Here is a 20,574-nt window from a genome sequence, read left to right as displayed (position 1 = left end):
CGTACAATGGGGGAAATAAGTATTTGATACCTTGCTGATTTTATAAGTTTGTCCACTGACAAAAACATGAACAGTCTATAATTTTAAGGGTAGGTTAATTTTAACATTGAGATAGAATATCAAAAATAAAATCCAAAAAAATCACATTGTATAAATTATATAAATTTATTTGTATTTTGCAGTGAGAAATAAGTATTTGATCCCCTACCAACCATTAAGAGTTCTGGCTTCTACAGACCAGGTTGGACGCTCCTAATCAACTCGCTACCTGCATTAAAGACAGATGTCTTGCATAGTCACCTTTATAAAAGACTCCTGTCCACAGACTCAATTAATCAGTCAGACTCTAACCTCTACAACATGGGCAAGACCAAAGAGCTTTATAAAGGATGTCAGGGGCAAGATCATAGACCTGCACAAAGCTGGAATGGGCTACAAAACCATAAGTAAGATGCTGGGTGAGAAGGAGACAATTGATGGTGCTATAGTAAGAATATGGAAGAAATAAAAAAATGATGTCAATCGACATCGATCTGGAGCACCATGCAAAATCTCATCTCGTGAGGTATCCTTGATCATGAGGAAGGTGAGAGATCAGCCTAAAACTACACGGGGGAAACTTGTTAATGATCTCAAGGCAGCTGGGACCATAGTCATCAAGAAAACCATTGGTAACACATTACGCCGTAAAGGTTTACAATCCTGCAGTGTCCGCAATGTCCCCCTGCTCAAGACGGCACATGTGCAGGCCCGTATGAAGTTTGCCCATGAACACCTGGATGATTCTGTGAGTGATTGGGAGAAGGTGTTGTGGTCAGATGAGACAAAAATTTAGGTCTTTAGCAGTAACAACTCGCCGTGTTTGGAGGAAGAGAAATGCTGCCTATGACCCAAAGAACACCGTCCCCACTGTCAAGCACGGAGGTGGAAATATTATGTTTTGGGGAGGTTTCTCTGCTAAGGGCACAGGACTACTTCACTACATCAATGGGAGAATGGATGGAGCCCTGTACTGTTAGGCTATGTGCACACGCTGCGGTTTTTGCTGCGGTTCCGCTGCGGTTTTGACTGCAGCAGTTCTGCAGTGTACAGTAGCATGTTATCCTATGGGATTTACATTCTGCTGTGCACATGCTACGGATTTTTAACTGCGGAAAAGCTGCGGTTTTGAAACCGCAGAAAATTGACATGTCAATTATTTCTGCGGATTCCGCTGCGGTTTACCATCTCCTCCATTGTGTAGATAAAAATCCGCAGAGCAAAACCGCAGTGTGTGCACATAGCCTAAAACTCCTTCCCTCCGCCAGGACATTAAAAATCGGTCGGTCAGCTTAAATATGTTGTTTAACATGATGAGATACTGGCTAATCGCTATGTGGCCTGGAACAAGGAGGGGGTAGGGGGTTTGGTTGGGTGTTATCTTTTGTTGTATGTTGAAAAATTGTATAAACATTTATTTGATTTAAAAAAAAAAAAAAAAAAAATGGGTCATAGCTGGGTCTTTCAGCAAGACGATGACTGAAAACATACAGCCAAGGCAACAAAGGAGCGGCTCAAAAAGAAGCATATTAAGGTCATGGAGTGGCCTAGCCAGTCTCAAGACCTTAATCCCATAGAAAACTTATGGAGGGAGTTGAAGCTCCGAGTTGCAAAGCAAAAGCCTCAAAATCTTAATGATTTAGAGATAGAATCATAGAATCGTAGAGTTGGAAGGGACCTCCTGGGCCATCTGGTCCAACCCCCTGCTCAAAGCAGCATTCGCTAAATCATCCCAGTCAGATGTCTGTCCAGCCTCTGTTTGAAGACTTCCATTAAAGGAGAACTCACCACTTCTCGTGGCAGCTTGTTCCACTCATTGATCACTCTGTCAAAAAGTTTTTTCTAATATCTAATCTGTCTCCTCCCATTCAGTTTCATCCCATTGCTTCTAGTCTTTCCTTGTGCAAATGAGAATAAAGTTGATCCTTCTACAATGTGACAGCCCTTTAGATATTTGTAGACAGCTATTAAGTCTCCTCTCAGTCTTCTCTTTTGCAAACTAAACATTCCCAAATCCTGCAACCTTTCCTCATAAGACAGGGTTTGCAGACCGGTCACCATTCTGGTCGCTCTTTTCTGAACTTGCTCCAGTTTGTTGATCTGCAAAGAGGAGTGGAGCAAAATTCCTCCTGACATGTGCGCAAACCTCATCATCAACTACAAAAAGCGTCTGACTGCTGGGCTTGCCAACAAGGGTTTTACCACCAAGTAATAAATCTTGTTTGCCAGAGGGATCAAATACTTATTTCTCACTGCAAAATGCAAATAAATTTATATGATTCATACAATGTGATTTTCTGGATTTTATTTTTGATATTTTATCTCTCAATGTTAAAATTAACCTTTTGTAAGTTGGGCAAACTTACAAAATCAGCAATCTTGGGATCAAATATGTACTTCCCCCAGTGTAATTGCTGTAAAGGATGTTAGCAGATCAGGCAAGACAGACGCCATATAACCTACATACATACCGGTAATCATCAAATTAAAAAATAAATCTAGAATTTAAAACTAGTAAATCATCATTTTTCCTAGTTTGTTTTATTAATATGTTAAAAAGTGACAAGATGCAAGAGACCCATCCTAATCCACAAATAGAGGCAGAAAGATTAATTCACAAAGAAACACGGGTGAAAGTTAAAAGGAATCAGTCACCTAGAACGCGAGGTTTACCTGCAGATATAGGGTTACTATGCAGGAAAATGTAACGCTGCCTGGCCGCCTTCTGAAAGTGCAGCTCCTGGGAGAAAATGAACTTATTTCCGCTCAGTAGCCGCCAGCTTTCAATCATGGAGGATACATTTCACTACACTGTGAGTGGCAGCTGTAAACACCCCGGACCTTTGACAGCTTGATCTGCAGCGCGTCTGTGCACAGTGAGCTGTCAAAGTGAAAGCTTTTGGCTCCGTGGAGGAAATAAATTAATTTTTGAGTTTGTACGGTCTCCTCATGTTTGCGTGGATTTCGGCTTCCTCCCACACTCCAAAGACATACTGATAAGGAATTTAGAGTGTCAGCCCCACTGGGGACAGCGATGCGGAATTAATGGCGCTATATAAGAGAGTAAAATAAATACATTCCTCCCGTTAGCAACACTTTCAGGAAGGTGGACGAATTTTAACGCTATTTACCCGCAAAGGCACCTTATATCTGCAGGTAAACAGCGTTTTCTGAGGTGACAGGTTCCCTTTAAAGCTGTAAGACACTCAAAGAGATTGTAAAAGTGAGCTCATAAGATGACAAATGAGAGTGAGCGAGCAAAAGGACAAAAACAGGAAAAACTTGCAAAACATCAAAAGACATGAATAAGCATCAGCAAGAGAGCACCTGTAAAACAACAAGAGGGATTTGTAACCATCCGTTTACACGAATCGACTGACGGCACTAAACGACCCCTGATTAGCTACTTGTTTGCGCTCTTAATAGACTGTTCACGCAGGGAGACCACTCTTCAGATAAGCACTCAAAGATCTGTACCGTGAGCATAGGCGGCCATTGCTGGTATCGCGGGTTCTGAACACACAAGACAATGTGCTGCAGAGGATGATCTCTTGTACGGCGCAAAAGAGTATTTCACTACGATGATCAAGTGCAGACTGCAAGATTATTACGAGCGAGCATTCCCCGGATTGCCCATTCACGATAATCTTGAAGTGTAAATGGACCTTGAGTGAGACAGCAAGACAGTACGACAGCAAAAGTGACCGCAAGAGCAAAACTTGAGTGCTCCCTAGAAACCATGAGAGAGCACGAATAACAGCACAAGACAGAGATTGCAACAGTGACTTCGTAAAATGCCAAATGAGACAAGGAGTGCAAGACAGAGAGTCAGAGAAACACGCACAAAAGAGCCAGAGTGCAAGAGAGCGCAGCAGAAAGAACAGCGTGTGCCAGAGAGAGAGAGTGTGAAAGTGCGAAAAAAAGCATGCCAGAGAGAAGGGAAGCAAGCACGCCGGGAGAGAAGGGAAGCAAGCGCGCCAGAGAGAAGGGAAGCAAGCGCGCCAGAGAGAAGGGAAGCAAGCGCGCCAGAGAGAATGGAAGCAAGCGCGCCAGAGAAGGGAAGCAAGCGCGCCAGAGAGAAGGGAAGCAAGCGCGCCAGAGAGAAGGGAAGCAAGAGCGCCAGAGAGAAGGGAAGCAAGCGCGCCAGAGAGAAGGGAAGCAAGCGCGCCAGAGAGAAGGGAAGCAAGAGCGCCAGAGAGAAGGAAAGCAAGAGCGCCAGAGAGAAGGAAAGCAAGCGTGTTATGAGCTCATTTTCTGCTCCACCAGTTGAGAGTTCTCCTTCCGTTCTCCCTCTGGTGGTGACAGGAGGTAGTGAGGTTGGTTTAATTGGTAGTGATCTGCCACCTGGTGAGGAAGATAACGATTGGATCTCTGGAGCATCAGACTGGATATAAGACAGCCGACGCCCTATCCTGGTGCTGGTGATTCAGTCTGCTTCTCAGGTCTTTGACTCAGCTCTGTTCCAGTCTTCCCAAGTTAAGTTTGTTTTTGCTAATGTTCACACTTGCTCTTGTTGGTCATCTCAGTTTTTGCGTGGTCAGCCAGCCCGGCTGGGCTGTGCTGAATTTCCACTCTTATTTATCTGTATTTGCCAATTTGCCTTTTTTTGTCCCTTATTAGATTGGCCTCTTTTTGCTCTGTCAGAATATTTCAGAGTGCTGATATAGTGGGAGAAGTCTAGTGACTTCAGGGTTAATTTTGCTATCAGTTGTGTTGGACATTATTTTTGTAGGTTGTTTTTGGCAGGTTGCAGACAGTGGCTTTCCTTTCCTTTCTAGTTAGTTTGACCCCATCGTTTGCTCAGCCTATTTTCCTGCCTTTGTTTGTGTTTTCATCTTGTTTCACCGTCAATACATGTGGGGGGCTGTCTTTCCTTTGGGGTCTGCTCCGGGGCAGTTAGTTTTCCTCTTTTCCTGCTTTAGACTTATTTAGCTCTCCGGTTGTGACTAGGCATCTAGGACCACCGTAGGAATGCTCCATGACTGCTGCTAGTTGCGTGTTAGGATCAGGAGTCTGCATAGTTACCAACCTCTTTGGTTTTCTGAGACTTAGCTTGTGTTGTTTTTTACTTCCTCCTCGGCGACCCATTCATAACACAAGCGCGCCAGAGAGAAGGAAAGCAAGCGCGCCACAGAGAAGGAAAGCAAGCGCGCCAGAGAGAAGGAAAGCGTGTGCCAAAGTGTTAAAGTGAGAAAGAAAGCATGCCACAGAGAGTGTAAAGAGCGCGCGCCAGAGAGAAGGAAAGCAAGCGCGCCAGAGAGAAGGAAAGCCAGAGTGACACAGAAAGAGCTCGCCAGAGAGCGATAAAGCGCATGCCAAAAGAGAAGCAGGGAGAAAGAATGCGAGCACCAGATAGAGGCAGAGACAAAGAAAGCGCACGCCATAGAGACAGCACGCACACACCATAGAGACAGCACACGCGTCAGAGTGAGAGAGTGTAAGCATTTGTGCCACAGAGACCACACATGCGCCAGAGAGACAGCTGAGAGCAAGAGTGAGCAACAGTGAAACACTATAAGAGAGCATGAGAGTGTTCGCAACATCAGGACGGTTGGTAAGACTGAAAGAGACAGCAGAGGATAGTGAGCGCAAGAGAGACAAAAAAAGAGTCAGAGAGAGCAGAGTGAGCAGACAGACACAAAAAAACTAACAAACAATCCAGAGAGGGATATGATCCAGGACAGACAGGACGTCCCCATGAAGGCGCTCGGCTATAATAAGGGTGCAGTCGTTAGCAGACTTTCTTTTTTGGCAAATTAAACCCGTAATATTGCTATAATGTGTCAAATACAATTTGGCCGAGCTCCCAGCCAGTTACTATAGAAACTGCTCATATTATGAGACTTACTGCATTAATTCAGCAGCGAACATACGGGCAGCACAGAGGAGGCCGGGGGGCCGCACCCCCTGAATGGGGGCAACAGTATCAACACCCAAAGAATAAGCAGGGACCAACACTGAAACGCAAACCTGCACCGGCAACGTCCGCTGCAACAGCCAAGGAATGAGTCCGCGAGGTGACCATGCCCCACCCTGCGCCTGACCCTACACTGACCCCGCAAATGTCCAGATAGGGTCCCAAACACAGATAACCATACCGGGCACCCCACCTGCCCCACCAAGAACACCAGTGCTTCGTATTAATAGGGCAGTTACAGAAGAGTCGGACAGGGCGTGTAATATTCTGGATGTCTCTGAAGGGCTGAAAAAAAAAAAAAAAAAGGATAAATAATAGGCACAAATCAGGGACAGGACCCGTCTACCAGGCGATATGCCCAATGACGCTGAAGGTAGCACAAGGACATAGCAACGCCATATACTGTCACCAAGTAATAAGGGGCTCATACCCAGAATATAACCAGGGACCTGCACCAAGAAAACACAACATACAGGGCAAAGACAATGAAATACCAAGAAATTCACATGTTACATCTCAGATCAACAAGAAGCAAAGGTGGAAAACATCACATCAATCACATGGGGATGAAAAATGTAATATCTAGGGTAACATAGTATTATAGTAGCTATATTCTTGTACATAGGAGCAGTATTGTAGTAGTTATATTCTTGTAAATAGGAGCAGTATTATAGTAGTTATATTCTTGTACATAGGGGCAGTATTATAGTAGTTATATTCTTGTATATACAGTGCCTACAAGTAGTATTCAACCCCCTGCAGATTTAGCAGGTTTGATAAGATGCAAATAAGTTAGAGCCTTCAAACTTCAAACAAGAGCAGGATTTATTAACAGATGCATAAATCTTAAAAAACAAAAAATTATGTGGCTCAGTTAAATTTTAATACATTTTAAACATAAAAGTGTGGGTCAATTATTATTCAACCCCTAGGTTTAATATTTTGTGGAATAACCCTTGTTTGTAATTACAGCTAATAATCGTCTTTTATAAGACCTGATTAGGCCGGCACAGGTCTCTGGAGATATCTTGGCCCACTCCTCCATGCAGATCTTCTCCAAGTTATCTAGGTTCTTTGGGTGTCTCATGTGGACTTTAATCTTGAGCTCCTTCCACAAGTTTTCAATTGGGTTAAGGTCAGGAGACTGACTAGGCCATTGCAACACCTTGATTTTTTCCCTCTCGAACCAGGCCTTGGTTTTCTTGGCTGTGTGCTTTGGGTCGTTGTCTTGTAGGAAGATGAAATGACGACCCATCTTAAGATTCTTGATGGAGGAGCGGAGGTTCTTGGCCAAAATCTCCAGGTAGGCCGTGCTATCCATCTTCCCATGGATGCGGACCAGATGGCCAGGCCCCTTGGCTGAGAAACAGCCCCACAGCATGATGCTGCCACCACCATGCTTGTCTGTAGGGATGGTATTCTTGGGGTCGTATGCAGTGCCATCCAGTCTCCAAACGTCACGTGTGTGGTTGGCACCAAAGATCTCGATCTTGGTCTCATCAGACCAGAGAACCTTGAACCAGTCTGTCTCAGAGTCCTCCAAGTGATCATGAGCAAACTGTAGACGAGCCTTGACATGACGCTTTGAAAGTAAAGGTACCTTACGTGCTCGTCTGGAATGGAGACCATTGCGGTGGAGTACGTTACTTATGGTATTGACTGAAACCAATGTCCCCACTGCCATGAGATCTTCCCGGAGCTCCTTCCTTGTTGTCCTTGGGTTAGCCTTGACTCTTCGGACAAGCCTGGCCTCGGCACGGGAGGAAACTTTCAAAGGCTGTCCAGGCCGTGGAAGGCTAACAGTAGTTCCATAAGCCTTCCACTTCCGGATGATGCTCCCAACAGTGGAGACAGGTAGGCCCAACTCCTTGGAAAGGGTTTTGTACCCCTTGCCAGCCTTGTGACCCTCCACGATCTTGTCTCTGATGGCCTTGGAATGCTCCTTTGTCTTTCCCATGTTGACCATGTATGAGTGCTGTTCACAAGTTTGGGGAGGGTCTTAAATAGTCAGAAAAGGCTGGAAAAAGAGATAATTAATCCAAACATGTGAAGCTCATTGTTCTTTGTGCCTGAAATACTTCCTAATACTTTAGGGGAACCAAACAGAATTCTGGTGGTTTGAGGGGTTGAATAATAAATGACCCTCTGAATAAACTTTTCACAATTTAAAAAAAAATTAAACAAAGAAATAACATTCTTTTTTGCTGCAGAGCATTTCACACTTCCAGGCTGATCTACAGTCCAAATGTCACAATGCCAAGTTAATTCCGAATGTGTAAACCTGCTAAATCTGCAGGGGGTTGAATACTACTTGTAGGCACTGTAGGAGCAGTATTATAGTAGTTATATTCTTGTACATAGGGGCAGTATTATAGTAGTTATATTCTTGTACATAGGGGCAGTATTATAGTAGTTATATTCTTGTACATAGGAGCAGTATTATAGTAGTTATATTCTTGTACATAGGAGCAGTATTATAGTAGTTATATTCTTGTACATAGGGGGCAGTATTATAGTAGTTATATTCTTGTACATAGGGGCAGTATTATAGTAGTTATATTCTTGTACATAGGAGCAGTATTATAGTAGTTATATTCCTGTACATAGGGGCAGTATTATAGTAGTTATATTCTTGTATTCTTGTACATAGGAGCAGTATTATAGTAGTTATATTCTTGTACATAGGGGCAGTATTATAGTAGTTATATTCCTGTACATAGGGGCAGTATTATAGTAGTTATATTCTTGTACATAGGGGCAGTATTATAGTAGTTATATTCTTGTACATAGGAGCAGTATTATAGTAGTTCTATTCTTGTACATAGGAGCAGTATTATAGTAGTTATATTCCTGTACATAGGGGCAGTATTATAGTAGTAATATTCTTGTACATAGGGGGCAGTATTATATTAGTTATATTCTTGTACATAGGAGCAGTATTATAGTAGTTACATTCTTGTACATAGGGGAGTATTATAGTAGTTATATTCTTGTACATAAGGGCAGTATTATAGTAGTTATATTCTTGTACATAGGAGCAGTATTATAGTAGTTATATTCTTGTACATAGGGGCAGTATTATAGTATATTCTTGTACATAGGGGGCAGTATTACAGTAGTTATATTCTTGTACATAGGGGGCAGTATTATAGTAGTTATATTCTTGTATTCTTGTACATAGGAGCAGTATTATAGTAGTTATATTCTTGTACATAGGAGCAGTATTATAGTAGTTATATCCTTGTACATAGGGAGCAGTATTATAGTAGTTATATTCTTATACATAGGGGCAGTATTATAGTAGTTATATTCTTGTACATAGGGGCAGTATTATAGTAGTTATATTCTTGTATTCTTGTACATAGGAGCAGTATTATAGTAGTTATATTCTTGTATATAGGAGCAGTATTATAGTAGTTATATTCTTGTACATAGGAGCAGTATTATAGTAGTTATATTCTTGTACATAGGAGCAGTATTATAGTAGTTATATTCTTGTACATAGGAGCAGTATTATAGTAGTTATATTCTTGAACATGGGGCAGTATTATAGCAGTTATTCTTGTGCATAGGGGCAGTATTATGGAAAATAAGAATATAACTACTATATCTGCAATGACATTTTCTGAAGGATCTTGAGAAGTGACAATTACCTTTCAAAGTCACAAATTTCACAGTTGTCACTTTAATCTTCTTTGAAGCTCATGCAAAAGGATATTTCTTTACTTTGTATCACAGCGATAATTGCAGCAGTATTTGAATGTCATTAGTGATTCATCCAAGTCCGTAGGACCCTAATCCTATATACCGTAGTTGTTCTGCATGGCCAAGGCAGTGTTCACACATTGTATCTCTGCAGCAGTGTATCCACAATGCACCTGAAATCCGCACCAACATTCATATTGATGTGGTTTTCAGGAAAGCACGGTTGTGCATTGAACTGCAGTTTCACTACACAACCACGTGGCAATGACATAATCAATGCGCTTCATTTGCCAACGCACTGCGGACGCATGTCGGACGACAGTCAACATTCTTGTGGGCCCATCTCAACTCAAGGGGTTGTCTGGGTAAGTAAGCTAATTTTCATTTATCCTATTATGGAATCTTAGGTTAAAAAATTGGTGTCCACTCCTCAGGACCCTCCTTAACTATCCGGAGAGATAGATGGTCCTACCAGGCAAACTCGTGCATTCTACAGACAGCCCCCTTTAGGCTACTTTCACACATCAGTTTTTTGCCGTCAGGCAGGATCCGGCTATTTTTAGAAAAAACGGATCCGGCATAAATTTTGGAGAACTGCAGAAACGGATCCGTTTTTCTGCCGGATCCGTCTAGCAGGTTATATCTGTTTCCTGGGGGCTGGCCAATTGGATCTGAGCATGCGCAGACTTAAAAAAAACGGATCCGGTGGCTGGATCCGTCTTTTTCGGGATCCGGTGCATTCCGGAGCCCATAGACTTTCATTGTGGCAAAAAGCCGGAAGTGTCGGATCCGGCACTTCCGGCTTTTTCGCCGGAGACAAAAAACGTTACAGTAGCCGTTTTTTCCAGACGCCGGAATGAGACAAGTAGCCGGATCCAGCAAAAAACGGATGAAACGCAATGCCATCCAGCGCGATCAGGCGCTAATGCAAGTCAATGGGGAAAAACTGGATCCAGCATTGCATTTCGCCGGATCCGGTTTCACAAAAAAAAGCTGGATCACGCCTGACGGCGAAAAACTGATGTGTGAAAGAGGCCTTAGATGGACCGATGCGGAGCTTGGTCTGAACATGCCCATCACACCATGAAGATCAGTTCTAGAGGTCTGGCAGGATGCATGGGACGGATCGGTAGGACCCTAATTAGAAAGGACCTACTGTGTTGGGCAGGGCTGTGGAGTCGGAGTCGTGGAGTCGGAGTTAGTTTTGGTTGGAGTCGGAGTCGGAGTCGGTAGAAATGTACCGACTCCAGCTTTAAAAAAAATGTATTAATATTTCATAATTGAACTTTCATATGAATTTTATAAATGTTACTCAAATATATATGTTCTATCAAACTATGAACAACAGTGATAAGCAGTTCTGCTGGAGATAGAGACATTTCTTACTTCTTGTGTGTCACTGTTCTCCACTGCCCTTATCTAATCTTATACTTGGTTAACCTCATGCTGCCCCAACCCCCCTACTTACAATGTATGAAACTGAAAGTGAAAATGTGTTGCAAATTCTTAGTAGTAAAGCTCCTCCTCTAGACTAGATCACACTAGGTGTGCGTCTTCCAAGCATCTCACAGCTGCCTGCTACTCAGCAGAGGAAGACTGTAAGAAGTATTATCCTTTCAACAAACTTTGCATCAGTTAACTGTGAGTACATGAGGAATAATAACAGTATTACTGACCACTATATCAGTTGTACGACCTGGCAATAATTTTGTACAATTGTTTTTAGGAAAAACAATTGTCATTTGGATTGTGAATGCAGAATTAAAAACCTGAGAATGTCAAAGAAGCATCACATTAAATCAGCTGTATTTGAACATTTCACCATCACTCAAGATAGAAAACATTATGTCTCAGTGTATGACAAATGATCCAGACGAAAACAAATGCTGTGAAGCCAAGATGAGTGAATATTCAGGCAAAGATAAAAATGATCCTACCAGAGCTTCTAATCTAAAGAGACATTTACAGCGCTTTCATCCAGAAGTACTGAAAGCAGTGGATGAGAAAGACTGCATCCAAACCAATGAACCAGTGCCCAGCTCTTCCAGCCAAACAAAGGAGCAGAGAACTTTGCAGCCATCAGTTGCAAGATATTTTGTCAGTGACAAAGTTACTGTGACAATGACAGTAGATACATTTAAAAAACAGATCATAGAGCTTGTTGTAAAGGATAGTGTGCCTATTTCATTATTTTCACGACCAGCTTTTATGTGTCTGAATGGGGAAATGGCCCGCAAGCTTGGTGTTTCTCTGGAGAGAGAGAGTATTAGAAAATTAGTAATCGAAGAAGCTTTTAAACAAAAGGAAGAACTTAAAAAAACTCTCAAGGGACGCTTTCTGTTTCTTAAAATGGATGCCTGCACACGTCACAGAGTGAACTATTTTGCCATCAATGTCCGATTTGTTTGTGACAAAAATGAAATAGTTACCAAGACATTGGCAGTAAAAGACACCAAAGCTCACCACACCAGTGAGTTTCTCCAGGTCTTGGTGGAAAAGGTTCTGCAAGACTATGAACTTAAAAAAGAGCAAGTTCTTTCTGTCGTAACTGACAATGCTTCAAATATGATAAGTACTATTAAGCTAATGAATGAGAGTAATGATGGTGACCAGCAGCTAGAAGAACATTCTGGGTCCACAGACACAGAAATGTTTGAAATAGAGGAACACAGTATTGTAACTGAGGAGCAAACTGAAGTTGCTTCAGATGAACAGCAACATGATAGTTTAGATGATCTTGTTGAAACTGTGTCAATATGTTCTTTCATTCATCACATGCGCTGTGTTGTGCATACGCTACAGCTGGCTATAAGAGACAGTCTGCAAGAAGGACATGCTGCCGCACTGATTGGCAAGGTGAGAAAATTGGCTACTGTTGCCAGAACCCCTAAAGTTGACTCAATTTTGAAGAGACGTGCTGGAAAAGGGGCAATTATTGATCAAGCCACACGATGGGGCAGTACTTACTTAATGATTCAGCGCTTGGTTGAACTGAAAACCTTTCTTGTAGACATGGCTAACCCTCAACTGACGCTAAATGAAAGTCAGTGGAATCAGGTGACTGAGCTGGAAAAATTGCTAGAGCACCCATTTACAGTGACTAAAAAATTACAAGCAGAGGACTTAACTCCAGGTATTTTCTTAAAGGAGTGGAAGAACCTGATGTTTCACCTGTCCCAAAGAGGAGGGTTAACTGCAAGTGGCATTGCTACATCAATGAAACGGAGAGAGGAGCTACTATTACAAAATAACATTCTTTTGGCAGCTGTTTATGTAGACCCAATGCATCGGATTCTTCTAGATGATCAACAGCTAAGTAAAGGAAAAGAAGCTCTGTTTGAAATAGCAGTAAGGATGAAAGGGTTGCAGAACAGTCAGGAGGAACAAGAAGAATTTGGTCATCCTGCCACATCTTCACCCTCATCATCAACTGATGAAGAATTTAATTTCGAAAAATATTTGGATCACAAGGACCGTGCAAAGCGTTCCCGCATAGAAGAGTCATCCCCATCAAGGAACACAGCCAGTACATTTCAGCAGAATTTTTCATGTGCACTAAAAGAAATTGAGAAATTTGACCGTTCATCAAAAATAACAGTGCAACAAGCGATTCCTCTGTATCCTGACATTGTCAGAGATGTTGCCCGAGTGGTTACTGCTTTGCCACCAACACAAGTTAGTGTAGAGAGGTTGTTCTCTGCTCTCAAAATAATTAGATCAGATTTGAGGGCATCCATGAAGGAGGATCTGACAGAGGCAATACTTTTTCTGAGGACAAATTTATAGATTTCTTCTTATTAACTGCATAAAAGTGTTTATTGCATATTTACTTACAGTTTAGAAAAGTTTATAAAAGATATTTGCTATATTCTAATAAATGTAGTTTTTGCTCTAAGTGGTCTGATTACTTATATGATGGTGAGAAACTGAATAAGCACGATGTTTAATATTTTACAACAGGAAATTTGTTGTTATGAATTGGCCATTTATGAAGGAGTCGGAGCCGGAGTCGGAGTCGGAGCCGGATAAAATCCAGGAGTCGGAGTCGCGCAACTGTGGCTTACCAACTCCACAGCCCTGGTGTTGGGAGCAGTTTTATAAAAGGATGAGGTGTCCTTTAATAAATGGATTACTTTTCTCAGTTGGTGTCACTTATTTCCAGAAAGTGAAAGAAAAAACATAAATGCTGGTTTCACAATAATTGGGCAGAAAACAGGAGGAGCCATAACTGGAGGAATTCCCAGCTCTTCTTGTCTTGACCACCATGAAATATGACCTGTACAATACTAAGGAGTCCTGTTACCAGAGGACTATGAGCATTTCCCTAGACCACCAGGCACTCAACTCTCCCAGCACTTTAGACCACTAGACCTGACAACACTCTGACACACAACTATACATGTAATTCACTGACTTTACCCCCGCTGTACTGCAGAACACCAGTGACTGTCTGTCCGCAGTCTCCAACATCATGCCCGCTCTCTGTCTGAACCTCAACCCTTCCAAAACTAAACTTTTTCTGCTCCCGCCGTATACTGACCTCCCTAAAGCTGACATCTCTCTCTCCATGTGCGGCACCACAATAACTCCCCGACAGCAGGCGTGCTGTCTGGGTGTTATGTCTCACTCCAATCTTGCCGCTTACACCTAAAGAAAATCTCTAGAATCCGACCCTTTCTCACCATGTAAACAACAAAAACTCTCACTGTCGCCCTGATCTGCTCCCGCCTGGACTACTGTAATGCTCTAACAATTGATGCAGCAGCCAGGGTCGTCCATATGGCTAACCGGTATTCGGACGCGTCCGCTCTGTGTCAGTCATTCCACTGGCTTCCCATTCATTATAGGATCAAATTTATACTGCTTGTCCTCACCCACAAAGCTCTCCACAGTGTTGCACCCCCCTACATCTCCTCCCTCATTTCTGTTTATAGACCTAGCGGCTCGTTACGTTCTGAAAGCGACTTTCGACTAACATCCGCACTAATCCGTACCTCCTACTCCCGGCTCCAAGACTTCTTCCAAGCTGCACGTATTCTCTGGAATGCTCTACCCCAAGAAATTATGACTAACCACAACTTACACAATTTTAGGTGCTCTCTAAAAATACATAGGTTTAGGGCGGCCTATCACATTCCCTAATCAATGTCCTTTTATATATAGCCCATTTTCTACTTCTTTGAACATAATTCTCCATCAAACTCCACTGCACCAAAAAAGCACTACACATACTGGCTGGAGACTACATCATGCAGCCTTTATCTATCTCCATTCCCTCAAGATGGCTGGGCCATCATTGTAAATAAGCCCCTGTACTTTGTGCCTCATGCCACCTCATTGTAGATTGTAAGCTCTTACGAGCAGGGGCGTCATTATTTTCGCTTTAATTATTGTATTATCTTTAACTATGTTATTTGTGACTGTTGTGGAACTGCTACGGAATATGTTGGCGCTATATAAGATTACTATTTGACCCCAATTTATCAAGAATGCTGTCCAAAAAAAGTGCGCTGGAGAAGGAGACGCCAAATTTAAGAACATTCATGCACCCAACTAATGAATTTGGCACATATTTTAACGTCCATAAGCCACCGCCATGAGCCGGAGCGCATTTCATGCTTTACGCCACAAAGTGACGCATTTCTCAGGCACATATTGCCACGTTCCATCACACCGGAGTTCTGAAAACTTTTAGAAAAGTTGTTACAGCTGCCAAGATTGGTGGAAAAATGGCAAAAGTCAAAGTTCAACCTCGGGTTGTGCAAAAAATTAAGCAATATTTCAAACGATTTTACACCAAAATTTTGGCAAAAAAACTGCCTGATTAATCAGCCCTTACAGTATGTTCCCATGTATATGACACAGATTTCTTTCACATTTCACCCTTGGCTTTGCGATTTTGTGAAGTCTCACCCACAAAGATGCCACAGGAATGAGAAGCAGTACTTTTTCCCCCCAAGTTGGAAAACATGGACATGAAATATTCAATGTATAAACCACAAGGGAGTATTCTCTAAATTTTCCACTTTCGGAGCCCACCACGGATGGACCGTTTATACAGCAGATCATACATGATGCCTGGGTGAAATGTGTGGCCGCACTGCACCATATAAAAAATTATTTCCGCAGTGGAAGTTTCCGTCTTGTGGATTTTGTTGGAACTTTTACGCTCCTGAAGATCTATCTCCCTGTGTGTATGTGCTCTCGAGAATGTGTGCACTCTTTTTTTTTGGGCCTGACATTATAGTCCAACAATTGTTTGCAATGATGGACAACTGTCTACCCAAACAATGATCCGTGAGCCCGATATTTTTGGGCCACTGATGACGAAATGGATACATGAATGGCACAATTAGCCCATCTCAGTAGCTCGCTTGCCACCTTTGTGCAGACCCCTCCGTTGGGTTACACCCTCTACTTTCAATTATGTCCCCCAATAGATGATCCAACGTATGACTGGCATCATTTTGGCTCACCTGATCCTAAAGTGGGTGGGCAAGGCAAGATGGACGAGTATTAAAAATCAGACAATTTTCCTCCATAGTCCAACTACGGATCCGTATTTACTACCCAAATTTACGCAGCAACAGTTTAAAAGATTACAAGATCAAATACAGTTTCCTCCGTTAATAATAGTAATGCTTCCGTAAAAATCAGATGCTCTAAGGTGATCCACATGGGATCAGATTTTCAGCGCACCCATAGATTTGGTCGGTATATCGGGAGAGACTTGACAAAAGAGAACTGTGCACGCTGACATTCTCGCACACGGATGCTCGGAGCATGTAAAAAGACAAGACTGCCATCTGATCAACCCTATTGAATGACATTGGTCTGTGTGATTTCTAAAATGCATCCCATGTGAACAGACACCACGGTTTACAGAGCCAAATGGGCCCAACTGTACCCTGGAAAATAAAGTGCAAAAACCACATACAAAAATATGTGAGGTTATGGCTAAAATATGCAAGCTCGCAATCCATGTCACGGGTCCTCACACTTGCGAGTCCTATCACTAATTCTATCACTAAGCAGCAAAAAGAGGACATAAAAATCCTCCAAAACATTGAAAAACCTGCTGCTTAGTGATAGAATTAGTGATAGGACTCGCAATTGTGAGGACCAGTTACGTGGGTTGCGAGCTTGCATATTTTAGCCATAACCTCACATATTTTTGTATGTGGTTTTTTTGCACTTTATTTTTCAGGGTGCAGTTGGGACCATTTGGCTCCGTAAACTGTGGTGTCTGTTCACATGGAATCCATTTTGGATAGCACTAGGCAGCTCGCCTAATCTAAAAGTATGGGCATCACCAATAGGCTGTGTGATTTTTACTTGGACAGCATGTGTCCATAATATCCGCTGGTCTGAACAAGCCCTAAAGAGAAGGCATAATATAATGGTTATGATGGGCGGGGGATCACAAAGAATGCTGAGAATTAAGGAGGCTCTTTCATCGATTTTTCGGGCAAAGCAGCAATCTTAGCAGTCAAGTGTTATCCTTGAATCAGTACCGCAGACCCCTTACTCTCAGTACTGTGGCGGTTCCACAGAGAAAACCCCGCGGACTATAAATTATGGCCCATCATATCCTATTTAATCTGTTTCCACCAACAGGTCCCTTGTGATGATTAAAGGATTTGAACCAATATGCAAAGTTATCCACCATCAATGGGATAAAAGAGAGCTTCCTGAATGCTGGGGGTCCGTCTATTGGGACCCTCACCAATCCCGAGAGCAGGCTCTGAAGTTCCCCGCCCAAGCAAGGCAGACTTTCAGGCACGCACAACCCCGCGTTATTCCTTCCCGCTGGCAGCGATTGAGATTCGGGGCTCAGTTATCTCCAGAGCTTTGTTTTGGTCTGCATTGTTTTATTTCGGAAAAGGGCAGAACAAAGCATTGTGGCTCAGTGATTAGTGTGATGGCTCAGTGGTTAGCACTGTTGCTTTGCAGCGCTGGGGTCCTGGGTTAAAATCCCAACAAGGACAATATCTGTCAAGAGTTTGTATGTTCTCCCCGTGTTTTTGTGGGTTTCCTCTGGGTTCTCCGGTTTCCTATGCAAGACTAATCTATGTGCATTTTTCCTACTAGGCAGCCAACCCCACCATGTTTTGCTAGGTGTGGGGTGGTTGTTTTTATCAGTAGTTTGCACCTGAGCTGCCCCTTGCCTCTATGAGTGGAGGCCTGCTGCATCCTGCTATATGTGCATTTGTCATCACACAGGGTTTTTGGTAAGGCCATATCTTGTTGTGTGAGGTTTTTTTTTATTTTTTCTATGTTAGCTGTTCTCCAGTTTCCTCCCACATTCCAAAGACAGAATGATAGGGAAGCTAGATTGAGAGCCCCATTGGGGACAGTGATGATGATGTCTGTAAAGCGCTGTGGAATTAATGGCCCCATATAAGAAAAGTATTGCTTCCCGAACTACAGGCGGAACTACATGAACCAAAGACCGTCTTTGCTATTGCAACCATGTGCAAGTTACAGCGTTTCCAGGAAATTGTGCTTTAAAAAGCTGGTTGGGGACTGTGTGTCTCAGATGACTCCTCATAGGAGGGTCTCCAGCGGCTTCTCCCCTCCCCGCTCTCCAAGATTGACAGATCCCTATAGGATTTTATTGGGAGACTGAAAAAAATCAAAATGCAAATACAATTTTAAGAGCTGGGTCAAATCTGAACCAAAAATAGGGATAATGTAAAAGAAAAAAGAAAAAAAATGCAGCAATCAGAGCGGATTAGTATTGTTTGTTTCGGAATAGACACCTGCAGAAAAATAGCTGCATTTTTTTGCAAATGTGAACAAGGCCCAACTGAGCCAGTACCCGTGAAATTATGGATCGATTTTATGCCCACCAGTAAGAACATATGGGCGTGAAATAAAAATAAGACCCTCCGTACAGATTAGTCCCGGGGAGGGGGTCCAAAATATAATGTTTAAGAAATCATATTATATAAAGTTTAGATATTAAAGTATCGAACCCCTCCCTCCCTTTAAAAAATTTCCTGGGTGTGATCACAGGAATTTCGGTGGCCGCGATGCATCCTGACATCCGCACACATGGAGCTTAGTCTCAATTACCATCAGTCACTTCAGGTCACACGGTGGAACATGACGGGGTCGCTGGGCTGATCCTGGCAGCCGGGTTGGCCTATTGGGGGCCACGCGGGAGTCTGCGCGCCGGGTACGGCGTGTGCCCAACTCCACGCAGCAAAAAAAAACAATCCAAACAGAAACGGCACCAAAAAAAAAAAATAATACAGATCGACATCAAACACATACACTGTACCTCCATGTATGGAGCCCCCCGCGCTCAGGCATTAACCCTTCAGCAGCCGGAGAGGAGAGTGGGGATTGCACTAGAACACGACTCAGGCCGTTCCTTTGTTGGCTCCGATACAGAACGGGCGCTAATGAATTAAACTGACCAAGCAAAGAGACAAAAAAATAAAATAAAAAACCTCGGCTTAGGCATCTTCAGAAGGAATTGTTGCCATCGTCTCATAATGGGCGTTCAGCTGCCGGCTTTATAGGTTACAATTTCCAGATTTAGCACACAGCTGTTCCATTTTCTTACCCCCCTCTCTATACCACCGCCCTCCCATATAGATCTCATTCTTGGATAGAAAATATACAGTATAAAGTGGTGTATGAAATCGCTAGAAAAAGGGGACAAGCAAAAAAAACTGCGAAAATGATTAATGAGGACGGAGCGGGAACAATACGACATGTTTATATGCAACCTGCACCAAAGAAAGAAAAGGAAGAAAGGATGGGGAGGAGGAGGAGGAGGAGGGCTGCCGGAAAGATCCGGAGCATGGACATGTTTAATTGCTAGAATTAAACGTCCTTACCTAACCTTTCGCCTCTGCTGTGCCTGCCGCCGACATTATGGCATCACGGGGTGGGATGGTGGCGTCATATGGGAGCAGGAGGAGGGAGAATTGCCCAAATCTTAACACAATCCATCATAGATGCAAAAAAAATTTTTTTTTTTTTTTTTTTTTTGGGCACTAGGTAATGTTTATTTCTAGCTGTCACCAGAGGGGGCGCTATGGGGTATGGGGACAACAGCTGGGGCAGCACAGGATGCACATTTCATACAGGGCCCTATGGGGTTTAATGGGATTTTTCTCTCTTTCCCAATGCAAAGACATAACATATAATTAATAAAAAAGAAAAAAAAATGGAACAGATATAAACCAGGCGCAGGCTGGAGATCGCTGCCATAGGAAAAGGGCAAGGTGGGGATGTAACCCCTTCCTTCCCTGCTGCAGACATCACCCCCTCCCCTCAATATCTATGGACGAACAAGGCAAAAGGCAGACAACACACGAACATGCAGAGCACAGGTCAGATCAACACCTAGGAATAAAGGAGCAGGGGAGGGACACTTGGGGGGAGCAGCAGCCTCCAGCAGCAACTTTTGGGGTCACTTTGCTTTACTTATCTTGTTACTAATCTTGTTACATTGTGTCCTCTTCCCCCAGTCACATCCAAGGCTGCATTGCAATATTCTGCTGCTCGGGATCTGTGTACACTGTGCAGACAAGGCACACCCCTAGCTCACACACAGAATTGCCTTCTTTTTTTTTTTTTTTTCCTGCGACCACAATGCACTGCATCTAGGCGCAGGGTACTATGGGGGTTGTAGTCTGCAGTGCATAAGGATAGAGTGCAGAGAAGGGTAGAAAGAAACTACAATTCCCACAATGCAGCATGGCCGAGCATGCTTTGTGTGCAGACAATGAGCCAGCAGGGGGCTGCAGTGAGATGTCAGGGGGCTGCTGAGAGATGAGAGGCAGCAACATATTATATAGGGATCATCATCACATCTGCACCAAGGATGGCCTGAAGTGTCAGGATATGATGGGATCATAGTCACCTACCACTCAGCTTTTCCACACTCCTGAATG

General features: G+C 43.1%; 1 protein-coding gene across 10 annotated transcripts in view; it reads right to left on the bottom strand.

Annotated features, from left to right (window-relative positions):
* R3HDM1 (R3H domain containing 1) overlaps positions 1-20,258 on the bottom strand; it is a 119,890-nt gene extending 99,632 nt beyond the window's left edge. For 9 of the 10 annotated variants that reach the window (XR_012220317.1, XM_073545541.1, XM_073545545.1 and 6 more), the window contains exon 1: positions 20,105-20,258. The gene's annotated coding sequence lies outside the window, so the exon portion shown is untranslated. Of the gene's footprint in view, positions 1-18,947; positions 19,094-20,104 lie in introns of those variants that run through there. The other variant, XM_073545542.1, reaches the window with a different exon arrangement.
* Positions 20,259-20,574: the final 316 nt, after the last annotated feature.

This window comes from Dendrobates tinctorius, unplaced genomic scaffold (genome assembly GCF_039654945.1).
Source record: "Dendrobates tinctorius isolate UK_male_01 unplaced genomic scaffold, ASM3965494v1 ptg000143l, whole genome shotgun sequence".
Taxonomy (NCBI): domain Eukaryota; kingdom Metazoa; phylum Chordata; class Amphibia; order Anura; family Dendrobatidae; genus Dendrobates; species Dendrobates tinctorius.
This window is presented reverse-complemented; position numbering and strand designations above follow the sequence as displayed.